At 44.9% G+C, this 12,725-nt stretch overlaps 1 long non-coding RNA gene across 1 annotated transcript; it reads right to left on the reverse strand.

The window, feature by feature from the left end:
• Nucleotides 1-1,094: 1,094 nt before the first annotated feature.
• On the reverse strand, nt 1,095-9,093 carry LOC123289931 (uncharacterized). Its single transcript, XR_006534205.2, has 3 exons — nt 8,895-9,093; nt 2,101-2,175; nt 1,095-1,529 (listed from the first exon to the last, which is right to left on the reverse strand). It is a non-coding gene; the product is annotated as an uncharacterized lncRNA (long non-coding RNA).
• Between the last annotated feature and the right edge of the window lie 3,632 nt (nt 9,094-12,725).

A 12,725-nucleotide genomic window follows, 5' to 3' on the forward strand; every position in this document is an offset into this window, starting at 1 on the left:
CTAGCATGCAGTGGGGGTCCCCTTCAGTGCCTTCTTTTTTAGCCATGGAAAGGCTCTCACCTGTGGAGTCCTTGCCTGCATCCCTCTTGCGGGTCTCTCCTGGTGTAATTCTGCCATCTGTCATGTGGAGTATTCTGGGCTAGGCCCTCCTATTCCTGTCACCTGCAGAGGAATGACAGATGACTGTGGAGGAAGGGAAAGCACATGGCCCCCCTCTGAGTGGGCTTGTGTGACTTCAAGTAAAGCAGAGCTCATTGCACATGAGCTTTGGGAAAGAATATACTCCCACTATCACGGTTGTATCTTCCCTGCTATGTTTCTGTTTCCCACCTATCTTTATTTCTTCAATTCATTTTTTGGTAAAAGGGGAGAAAACTGCTCCAAACAGAAAAGAAAAAATTGGAAGTGTGGGTGGGGGAGAGTTTGACCACAAAAGAAGAGCACAAGGGGATTTTGGAGGGTGAGAGAACTATTCTGAATCCTGCTGTGGTCACGGCTACATGCGTCTATCAACACTCACAGAGCTCTATGCCAAAAAAGGGGCCTCTGCTGCTTAAAAGTATAAAGTAAACCTATAAAAATCCTCAGACACCTCACTAGCCCTTGTAGGTCCCTTTATGAAAAAGATAATAATGTAAATTAAAGGGACAAGAAAACATATTTAAATGGACTGAATTGTCCTCCTCTACCCAATATGGTGCCCCTAGTCACATGTGGCTATAGAGCCCTTGAAATGGATAATTAAGATGAGATGTGCTATGGGGCCAGCCTGGTGGCGTAGAGGTAAGTTCATGCACTCCACTTCAGCAGCCCAGGGTTCACAGGTTCAGATCCCAGGCACAGACCTAGCACCACTTGTCAAGCCACGCTGTGATGGCATCCCACATAAAATAGAGGAAGACTGGCACCAGTGTTAGCTCAGGACCAATCTTCCTTACAAAAAAAAAAAGAAAAAGAAGAAAAGGAAAAGATGAGATGTGCTGTAAGTGTAAAATCCGTGCCAGACCTCAAAGCCTCAGAGACTTCATACAAAAAAAGAACGTAAATTAGGTCATTAATAATTTTTGTCTATTGATTACATACTGAGGTGGTAATATTTTGGGTATATATAATTAAAATATACTATTAAAATTAATTTTATCAGTTTATTTTTACTTTTTTAAACAGGGATACTAGGAAATTTGAAATTGTACTTGTGGATTATATATTTCTGTTGGGCAGTGCTGGCTGACACTGTGTACAAGGTCTAGGTAGCTGTATCATGGAATTAGCAATTAAGTGGAATTGAAGATAGTAAGTGTCCAGGCCAGGCCCCCAAGCCTTCAGGAAGGTTCTACATCCAAATGTGTGAGTCTTCCTGAAGAATCTGCTGATGTACTCTGAGCAGGGTATATTTCTGCTGAGTCTCAGAAAGATGACCTTCTGCTTTGATGGAACACCAGGATTCTAATCTTCTTTGAATCTGGAGCTCCTTGCATCCTGTGGAACGTTGCAATCTGCATCTAGGATCCTTCCTTGTTTTCTAAGCTCTAAATGAGAGAACAATGCAGTCACATTTTGATATTCTGTAGTTTTCTCTGCTTAGTCATGCAACTAAGCACCTTGTTGTGTGAGAGGCAACATACGAGCTATTTGCTGAGTGCGTGAAATAGGCTTATTTTCTGTTTTACAGTTGGTAAGCATCTTCACATGTAACATCTAAGTTTATTTTGCCTTGACAAAAGAGACAGGGCTGAGGCCAAACATTTCCCCAGCAGCACTTAATCAAGGTTACTTCTTCTAAATCATTATTACATTTCTCTGCACTCAAGGACAGGCGTGAAAGAAATGCCTGTCGGAACTTCCTGATAGGCAAGCTAGGAAGCAGAAGCTGCTGTTCTAACCTGGGGCTTCTCCATCTGCTTCAGGTCACCTGGGGGAGCTGGTTAGATACTCTGGGCTCCCAATCCCAACCCACTCACCCAAGTCTCTGAAGACAAAGCCTGAGAATCTGCATTGTTTTAAAAAGCTGTCCCTTTAATCTTTTGAATAATATTTGTTATTATGACTGCCCAGCCAGAGGTCTTAAGATGGAGACCGCTGTACAAAGGAACGGCTTACCGTCGTCTGGCATTATTTTCCAAGATCCGCAGCATTCAGCCCACCGAGACCCAGGTGAATATTCTGCCAAAGCCCCTAAAAGAGTTAATTACAATAAAAGAATTGATTTTTAGGCTACTTCGAGTGCACCTGTCTTCCTGAAGCTACTGTGGTCTCTGATTACTTCACTTATAGCCTGAGAACTAACACTGACATGGACTGGGGGCTATGTTTAATTACAATTTTTTTCATTCATTATCCAAAATCAACACAACTACCTTGCTTGAGCAAGTGGAAACATTTGGATTTTGAAGGAAAAAGTGAAACCCTTAATCACCGGGACATTGATACACACTCCATCTTTGCATTAAAATTCATGAGAGATATAAAATGAAAGACAGTTAGCTCTGTGACTCCTTGAGAGTTAATGCAGCTAAATTTGGTTACCAAGCAAAGTCAACAGGTGAAGTAGTATAGGATGAAACTAGAAGTTCTCAGATAGGGCATTGTGCTAGGTAAAGAGATTGACTGCTGAGAAACATAGCCTTGACCCAGTTGGCTAACTACAACAAGAACAAAATGGCTGTTGTCTAGGAAGGAATAATGAAATTGATGTGTGTTGTCTAAGTCTAAGACTTAAATATTCAAAACAAAGAAAAAGGTATGCATATGTATGTTCACTGTAAATCTATGTAAATTTCAACCTCTGCCCTCCTGACATTTGGGGCTGGAATATTCTGTGTTATTAGAAGTTGTTCTGTGCATTGTAGGATGTTTAGCAGCATCCCTGACCTCCACCCACTAGATGCTGGTAACACCGTATCCTCAGTTGGGACCACCAAAATTATCTTCAGACATTGCTAAATGTCCCCTAGGAGCATATTCACTCCTGACTAAGAACCACTGATCTACATATTCTAATTTCTTTCATTTTTTTTTCCTCTGGGAGCAAGATTTTTTTTTAAAAGATTGACCCTGAGCTAACATCTGTTGCCAATCTTTTTTCCTTCTTCTTCTCCCCAAAGCCCCCCAGGACATAGTTGTACATTCTAGTCATAGGACCTTCCAGTTCTGCTATGTGGGACACCGCCTTAGCATGGCTTGATAAGTGGTGCGAGGTCCGCGCCCAGGATCCAAACCATTGAAACCCCGGGCCACTGAAGTGGGGGATGCAAACTTAACCACTCGGCCACAGGACCGGCCCCTGATTTCTTTAATTATAACTTCTGCAATAATAAAAATGTTTTTAAAAATTAAAGGAATTCCTGAAAATGTGCTTCAAATAACTAAAAATGAATTTATTTAAATATTTGAAAAACACTCAAACACTGTATCAAGATCAAAGATGTAGGAGAAAGGTGAAGCATTCCATTTTCATATATAATTAAACCACTTTCATAATGAGGTGATGCAGATTTATATCTATGGTAAGTGAAGACTCAAACTGTTAAGATTCAAAGGAAGATGAGTTTAAGCATCCTGGAGCTCCTGCCTCTCAAGCAATGGGACAAGCTTTTGATATGCAAAACAGATCCTGATACAGTCAGATAAATGGAAAGGGCACTTGGAAGAACAAGCAGTCTCCGAATTTTAAATGAGTTTTTTGTCATTCAAATGTATGGATCTCAGAATGCAGGTGGGGTCATCCTGAACTCCACCTCCTGTTTCTGAGCCAGGAGTGCATCTCCTTGCCCATTCCTTCTCCATTCCCAAAATCAGTGGAAGAGGTGACTTCACTCCATGCCACTTCTTACTCTCAATCAGTTACGTTATGTGTAAAACAAGACTGCCCAAGCCTCAGGTGGTGGCCAAAAGAAATAAACTTCAGGGAGGAGAGAAAGGATAAGAGAGAGGAAGCGGTCTTGGTATGGACTCCAGGGTGAGGGACAAGAAAGGGGGCCCTGAGGAACAGAAATGTCCAAGTACCAAGTCATCCTACCAGTGAAACTTCTTGTGGAATATTCATCAAAACACTTTTTTATCTTACTATATAGGAAATGAATGCCCATCTGAGGATAAAACAAATAAATAAAAAGAAGATCCACCTATCTTGCTTTTCTGTACAGTATTACCATCTATGTGGCATAAATTCCTCAGGTTTGCCTATTTTTGTCCTTTATATAAATGGAATCAACTTTATATATATAGTTTTTTACAATTTGGTGTTTTCAATCAAAATTCAGTTTTAAGAATCACCTATGTTGATGCTAGTAACTGTAATTCATTTTCACTACTGTTTAATATTATACTGTAAGAATATAACAGATTTATTTATTCATTCAACTGTTGATATTGGTTGTTTCCAGTGTCACCTATTACAGAGAAGGCTTCTATGACTGTTTTTATGTGTCCCTTGATATAAGTGTTCACCAGTTTTTCTTATGTCTTACTTGTAAGGATGAAAATGGTGCACTTTAGGGGATATGTGTCTCCATATGTCTAGATAACGCCAAATTGTTTCCCAGATTGTTTGTGTCATTAAACTCCTGCCAGTTCACTATCCTCCCCAACACTTGGAATTGACAGGAATTTTAATATTACCAATCGGATAGTAGGAAAAAGTAGTTCATTGTGGTTTTAATTTACATTTCCACAGTTACTAAAAGGCTTGCAATCTTTTCAGATTTTAATTGGGTATATGTGTTTCCCCTTTGGTCAAAGTTTTGTGTCCATTTTATGTTTCATTATTTGTCTTTTTCTTATTGGTTTATGTGCGTTTTTTTGTGTATTCTGGATACTAATTCTTTCTCCAGCTACATATGTTTTTGTGTATATATACCGGTTAGTGATCTGTCTTTATACCCTGTAGAGTTTTTTGTTGAACAATAATTCTTAATTCTAGTGTAGTCAACTTTACCCCCTGCCAGACCCTTTTCCACAGCAGCAGCACCATTGTACATTCCCACCAGCAGTGTATGAAGTTATCACCAGCTGTCAACATAATATCTTGTGCATAGGATGTTCTCAAGAAATATTTTTGCAAGGCAAGAAGAAAAGGGAATCCAGGGTTCATAAATAAGTCAGTGCTGGCTGTGAAGAAGCTGCATTTAGAGGAGAGTCTGATCATGGCGCCCCCAGCATCAGGCAGGGGCCGGGCTCAAGCGCCCACAGTCTGCGGATGCCTGGATGGCTGTGTGCATGCTGCCTGCTCCAATTCGAACTGTATTTCCTCTATTTAGCCTTCAGGTTTCTTGGGATCAGACCTGAATATAGATGAGCAGGAATGTTCAGACCTCTTGAGACTCTTGTCCCAATACCTCCCAACACTGGAGGGCCATGTGACATAGATGCACACACATTCACACGTGCATGCACACGTATATACACATGGCGATAAAAGTTTTTGAGATCATGAAGATCTGGGAATACATTTCAGAAAACAAAAAAAGGAGCAAGAAATCCCTGTTTATGTGCTTTGCTTCTCCTGAGGCAAGTTTCCAGCTTGAATAACACATCTTCCCCTCCCCTTGGTCAGCGGGGGTGAGCACTGGAGGCCAAGGCCTCATCTGTACATCTGTAAGTCTCGGTTGGGAGGAGAGTGGCTGACATTAATCCAGCTGCCGGTAGCCTTCTATTTATTCACATAGTCGCCTATGCAACTGAGCCTAGCAACTGAGAGTGCATCTATAGCACAGCCCCCAGTTCAATGAAGTGACAGCGGATAGGCGGGCCTGACCCCACCAGCCAAAAACAATGAGGAGGGACCCTGAGGCTGAGGCGGGGCTGACCCTGCTCAACTAAGCTGGGATGTCACTGATGATGCAGATTCTTGCTCCCGCCCTTGCCAGACCTCCAGTTGTCATCTCCTTCACTGTCTTCCCAACCTTCCACCCTCAGCACCACCTGGTGGTTGCCGGTCCCTGCGACTGTGCCTGCAACCTTCTTGCCACCACCCTCATCTAACTCGTCTAATCCTGTCAGCTCTTAGCTTGGTCCCTGCACTTTCTTCTGGAAGTCTTTCCTGATTCCCAAAGTCAGACCAAGAATCTGCTTTCTCGTGCCGTATATCACTCTCTCTTTCTGCTGTCGTGCTGTTTCAAGTCAGCTTGTTTATCTGTGTCCCTCTCTAGCTGGAAAGCTCCATGGCGGGAGGGAACACGTCCATGGTTGTTCATCATTGTATCCTCAGTGCCTAGCAGAGTGCACAGTACATGGTAGGAATTCAACAAATATGTGTTGAATGAATGAAATGAAACAAATGAACAAATGACATTTTTTTCCACTTAAGAGCAGACCGAGCCTCAAACCTTTTGGAAACACCAGCAAGTGGTGTCTCAGAATCCAGAGAGAAAATAATAGACTTCCCTGGGATCTCTGTCACATGCAGACTTCCAGTAAAAGCTCCTTCGCATCTGTGATTAATCAGTCCAAAGAGAAGTCTGCTGTTTTCCTAACCGAGAAACTTAAAATTGTTTGCTGCCCTGAGTAGGCTAAATTAGACCTGGCCTCTGGTGTGCCGCAGATGGTTTACGGGTGTGGTATTAGGCCCTCAGTTCCGAAGGAAAGGCCTGGGATGGCTGGACCCTCTGCCAAGGCTGCTGGCCCTGGGCAGCCTCATCCACCTCCCCCGAGTGTCACTCAAATATCAGCATGGAACGTCTGGGGGGGTCTGGACAAGCTGGCAGGCCCTGATGGCCACCGAGTTGGCAGCTTGGTCTGTATTATTAATTATCATTTTCAGCCATTATAAGTTCTTATGTATATGTGCCTTTTTTTTTGAGGAAGACTAGCCCTGAGCTAACACTGACTGCCAATCCTCCTCTTTTTTGCTGAGGAAGAATGGCCCTGAGCTAACATCCATGCCCATCTTCCCCTACTTTCTATGTGGGACACCTGCCAGAGCATGGCTTGACAAGTGTTGCATAGGTCTGCACCCGGGATCCAAACTGGCAAACCCCGGGCTGTCAAAGTGGAACGTGAGAACTTAACCGCTGCACCACCAGGCCTGCCCCTGTAGATGTGTCTTAAGGTGGGAAGTCAAAGGAAGCTCCATATTTTCAGGTTCTGCAGCACTCAAGCAGTGGCCCTACCATGCTCCCCAGCCCTGGAGTCCCAGGATTTCCCCAACTTTTAAAAAAGAAGGAAAAGGGGGGCATGTGATCAGGAGAAGGAGAGGGAGTGGTGGTATAGTAATAGCAGTAGGCAGGAGTAGAAAGAGTAGAAATCATATTTCCAAGAAAAATTGTAGATGGAACGAAATAGCTCATCTTACATTTATCATATGTGGGCCCCCAAGACGGGAGTCACCCAGGGGTCAATAGCTGGAAGCAATCAGCGGCAAACAAGGAATTTCCTTAAAATCTTATGCTTTATCTTACAAGTCCATGCGAAATTTCCCTGCTACCTATAATACGTCAGTTCCACCTTTTCCTCCTCCTTCCTCCCCAAAACAAAAATGATGAGTTACAAATATGCTCCTGGAACATGGGCCAACTTCACCCTGGAGCTTCCAAAACCCCCTTACGCTGCCTCTACACTTCCAGTCACCCTGGGGTGCTGCCTGGTCCTCTGTAGGTTTTTTACTGCTCTGGATGGTGTGACAGAAAAAACAAGCCACAGAAATTCCACATGAATGTGGAAAATAGTGGATGGGACAAAAAAATACCCAACAAGTAAACAAACAAAAACCCAGAATGAAATGGTTAAAATTCTTTTAAGGGAATTAGGAGTAAGAGTTTTCTCTTAGCTGGGATAGTAGTGTTTGGGGTGCAGCCGGACCTCCCAGTATCTCCCTGTAATTCCAGGACGGCTGGGAACCTTGTCCTGCCAGCATCGTGGTCTGTCAGTGGTCCATCATTGTTTATCAGACTCATGTTCAATTACGTTTGGCATGTGCTCTCAGCCTAGAAATGCTGCCAGTCTCCGACTGCAACTTGGCTGCCTGACTAAGGAGGTCTGATCAGGGTTTGATCGGTATTTTATCATCAGTTCAGGGGTGGACGTCATTCAGGCCCCTTTAGATCATCTGAGGTTTAGTGTTTTCATGAGACCAGAGGAGCCCTCCAGGCACCATGTTCAGAGGGAGAGCTCTGGAAAAGGCGCTAATAGATTTTTGGCACGAGACCTGACTCTGGGCTGGTGAATATAATAATCAGGCTGAATCCTGACTTTCTCGTGACTGCCCTGATGCTGTGTTGACTCAGCTTTCCTAATGCCTTCCAGCTGACGGATGAAAGGCACCCTCCAAAGTTTGGGGAAAGATGCTCAGTCCATCTCTTTTTATTGTTTCTAGAAAACTATGCTTATTTGAACAAATAGCTCAGACTGTCATCCATAAAATAAGAGAATGGGATCAGGTAATCTCTAAGGTGCCTTCCAGTTTGTGTGTCTTTGAATTTTCAAATGTTCCATTAAATTGTCTGAGAGACAGAGATGCTTCATAGCCCCATGTGGAAAAGAGATCCTTAAAGTATTTTATGAGCTGAAGATTCCAGTGAACTGGAGGAATGTCATAAGTCAACATCCAAACTAGATAGGACTGAAATGTCCACCCCCTCATACCAGCAAAGAACCAAACTGAAACTCCTTGAGGATTAATTCAGACTGAGAACAAATATGCCTGAAGTAAATGGCGAATGGTCAAAAAGAAAACAAACCAACCAACAAAGCAGGCGAGGGCAACCTTTCAGAGATGATGGATAAGTTCATGGCCTTGATTGTGATGATGGTTTCACGAGTGCACACTTATCTCCAAACACATCAAGTTATACACATTAAACCTCTACAGCTTTTTGTCTGTCAATCACACCTCCATAAAGCAGTTAGAAAAGGTAAATGGTCCCACCAACTCCCTGGGTGAGACCTCAGGGACTCACTCTGGAGAAAATGAAAATGTCCATCGCTCCTGGGCTCCGATGGGCTTGGGATAAATCTGCTCAGTTTGTAATGTTCCTTTCTCTTCCACATACACTGTGTGTCTTGGTGAGTGAGGCTGACCTTTTGGTACATTTCACCAGTGGTCAGACCGTAAAGCTGGAAGGCCTGTTAGAGAACACACCTCGAGCTTTTGACATTATTTGGAGGAGAATGGAAGCCGAGTAGCCTCTGGAGAAAAGGGCGGGGGACCTGGCTTGTTGGGGGCTGCCGGGTAGGAGTGGGAGTTGTCTCCCAGTAGCTTTGCTTGATGAGAAATGCACGGTCCCCCTGGGGGAGATGATCTCATAGTCCATTTCCATGCAACAAGAACAAATAGTAACAAAGGCTTGTACTCAGAATGTGAGAGCTTAAAGGGAACTCAAAGTTCACCTCAGTCAACCCCTCATTCCAAAGATGAAGAGCACCAAGACCCAACACGACTCTTTGGTCCAGGGCCCACAGCTAATTAATGGCAGAGCCAGGTGTGGAAACCTGGTACCCTGAAGTCAGAAAGGCCCTAATTCAAAACCTAGCCAGTCTCTCCCTAGTTATGTTTCCTTCAGTAATGTACCCAATCTTCCCTGAGCTTCATTTACAAAACAGCAGTCACGCCCCCTGCTCTTCAAGGTTCCTGCGCAGACAGAATTCACGTACATGGCTCGGTGCCTTCTACTTTGGGAAGGCACTTGCTCTTTTCTTATCCTCTCCTTCTCTTATCACGAGTTTAATCGATGCGCCATGAAGTCAGTGATTTCCTTTTCTCAAACGTGCTCTGGTTGCAGCCTGGTGTTGCATAACCTGCTGGATGAGGACACGGGACCCCTGGGAGCTGCAGCGATGTGACCAGACTCGCTGGCGCAGGTTGAGCGTTCCGTCCAGCAGAGGGCAGCAAAGCACGACCGCCCGGGCGCTCCTCCGCCCCGGGAGTGCGAACAGCGAGCCATTATGTTCCCCTTCGGGAGAGGCCGAAGGAGCCTTCCTTGCAGCGCGTTCTTTTCAATGGAGGCATTTTCACTGAGGACACAGGGTTTTGGCAACTGCTATGTGCCCAGCTCTTTTTCCAGTTTTTGCTGTGTTTGGTTGGGTTTTGTCTGAGGGGTAATCCTTACGTTTCGTAAGGCATCTCCCTCCCCTGCACCAGGCACCCTGCTGGGCACCTCATAGTGGGTCTGACCTTTAGCGCCTCAGCACCGCCTAAGGCAGCCACTTGGATTCCCAATTTAGAGGTGTTAGTAAGGTGTAAGAGGCAAAGGCTCTTTCTAAACCGAGGATGGAGCTGGTTGAAGAAGGGGAGGTATTTTATTTTACTGTGTCTACCTCCCTTCGGTCCAAACATTATTTCACATTTGTTAAGTACTCGACTGTGAGTTAGGAACTTTTATAAATGCAGGGGAGCAGGAAACCAAAAAGAATACCCTAGTCTTTCTCTAGGGTATGACTGTTTTTCTCTCCTGAGCAACTGATTTGGGAAGAGATGGGCTGGTTAGGAATGAGCATCAGGCCCCACCCCAGAACTGCTGAACCAGAATCTGCAGCTTCACAAGCACCCCCCGCACCCCCCCAACCCCCGTGACTTCTGTGCACGTTCAAGTGTGGGGAGAAAGACCCTGGTGGGCAGCCAGTAGCTGCCTTCAAATATTTGGAAGGACAGTATTTGAAAGAGAGAGTGTATTTGTTTTACTTTCCTCTAAAAGGCAGGTTTAGGTTTAATTAACACAAGCCACAAGAGAAGGAGGTTTCCAGATCGTTCAAGAGTAGGGGATTTGCAGTGGGACGTTATCCCAAACCTCACTAGCTCCCTCCTGGTCACCGGGGTGGGTCAAGCTGGAGGAGCCCAGCTATGCAACTTCTCTGATTCTTGTGATCTATAAAAACAGATGCTGCTTTTTAAACAACTGTTTTTTTATTCAATGAGATAATGAATTTGAAAATAATTTGCACGTTTTAAAATACTTTACAAATGTCAGTCACAGTTATCACCGACTGCAGTGGTCCGAGATGGAAGGCGTTGCTCTGTGATGTGAACGCCTCATGGTGAAGTGAGAACCGTGTGAAGGGATGTGGGGAGCTATGTTTGGGGCTCTTAAGAAATGTGGTGCCATATGCTGTAAATGGGGATGGGGGTGATGAAAAGCTGGATGGGGGAGCGAATGGAAATTAGGACTAGAACCCAAAAGTTCGCTCATTTCATATTTATTGTGTCATGAGTAAGGGCAGGGTTCCCCCAACTTCAAACTCTTGGCCCTTTATAAAGAACTAATGCTAGGTGGCGTCTGGTTAGGCAGGAGGAGCCTTACTAAGAGCCTAGACCCTTCGCGCTAACTGTGAGTCCACGAAAAAGCAGTCTGTTTACTGTTTCCTGCTGCCTCTGCATCCGCACAATTAGGAGCAAGTGGAAACAAGGCGGAGAAGAGCCGGCATGTGTCTTGGTTCTGACCGCTGGAACCCAAAGCTGTGTTTGTCTTGTCAGCTCTGTGTGATTAGCAGGAAGGAAACAGTGGCCTCTTCTGGGAGGCGCCGTAGGGGCTCGGAGTCCTGAGGCCCTCACACTGTGGTCCTCCCCTTGCAGGGCAGCAGAAGGCACAGGAGTGAGGAGACCCAGCACCGGCCGCGCTGGGCACCTGGCACACGGCAGGCCCTCCATATGCTTGTGATGCTTGTGGAAGGCATGAGCGAAGGAGGGACTGCAGAGCGGAAAACTCCGCCAACGGCTGGTTTCCACACACACGCACCTCCATCTACACGCCCTACAAGTGCCCAAAACAAAGACAAAGCTTCTGCTAGTGGAGAATAGGTTGGTCCTAATTTAGGCCTTCCAACTGATTTGAATGGCATCTCTTAAACGCCGAGATGGTTAAGGAAAGGGCATAAGGTAGAGAAACCCGGTCTATCAGGTTCTGCCTCAGAGAGCGCTCATTAGCTGGACATAGTACGTTTTATTGTTGTCATTGTCGCCGTTATTGGACACTCTCACGAAGCTTAATGCCACAGTCACTCCATGTTTGAGCACTGCTTAATTGTAAGCCACTTTCTTTCCCAGGGTGGAGCGCTGGGCTGAAAGAGGAGCTGGGAAATGTAATTATCAGTCAGTGAGGAAGCGGGTAGGAGCTTGAGCCATCCTGGGTTACACAGTCCTGGTCAAAAGGACGTGCTTATCTGTTTTGAGGCCTGTTTTTCCCACTCAGTTTCTTCCTAAGTCAGAACAAGCCTTCCCCTCCTTCTCATCTCCACTCCCCTTTCCTTTTCTTCCTTCCCTTCCTTTCCCTCCCCTCTCTTCCACCCGCTCTGTGTTGAATCCTTGCAGTGTCTGGGAATTCCTCCAGTTGCTGTGTGTTCCAGAAACAGGCAACCTCCAGTTCATTCAAGGGACATCGGAATTCAATACTGTCTGCTTGTCACCACTTTTTGCCCTAAATAAATGCATTCAAATGTATTTTTGTCCTTTTCATTCAGTATCCACCTGAAAAACAGATGTCCATCTTTTTTTGTATTGTTGACAGTTTCATGTGGTTTTAAAATTTTTTCCTCTCAGATTTTCTCATTACTTTTGGAAAAGCATGATGAGATGAAGCATGTGGAATTTGGAATCAGGATGTCTACATATTAGTTCCAACCTTGCCCCTGACTAGGTCACTGACCCTGAAGACACCACTCACCCCCTGTGCGCCTCAGTTTCCCCGTCAGTGAACAGAGACCCTGCCACGCTCCCAGGAGCTTTCTTTAATTCCTCTCCTGTGTCATTCCATTTGCTGTCTCTAATGTTCTTCTCTTTTCTCTCCTCAAAGCTGGCA

Source organism: Equus asinus, chromosome 11 (genome assembly GCF_041296235.1).
Source record: "Equus asinus isolate D_3611 breed Donkey chromosome 11, EquAss-T2T_v2, whole genome shotgun sequence".
NCBI lineage: Eukaryota > Metazoa > Chordata > Mammalia > Perissodactyla > Equidae > Equus > Equus asinus.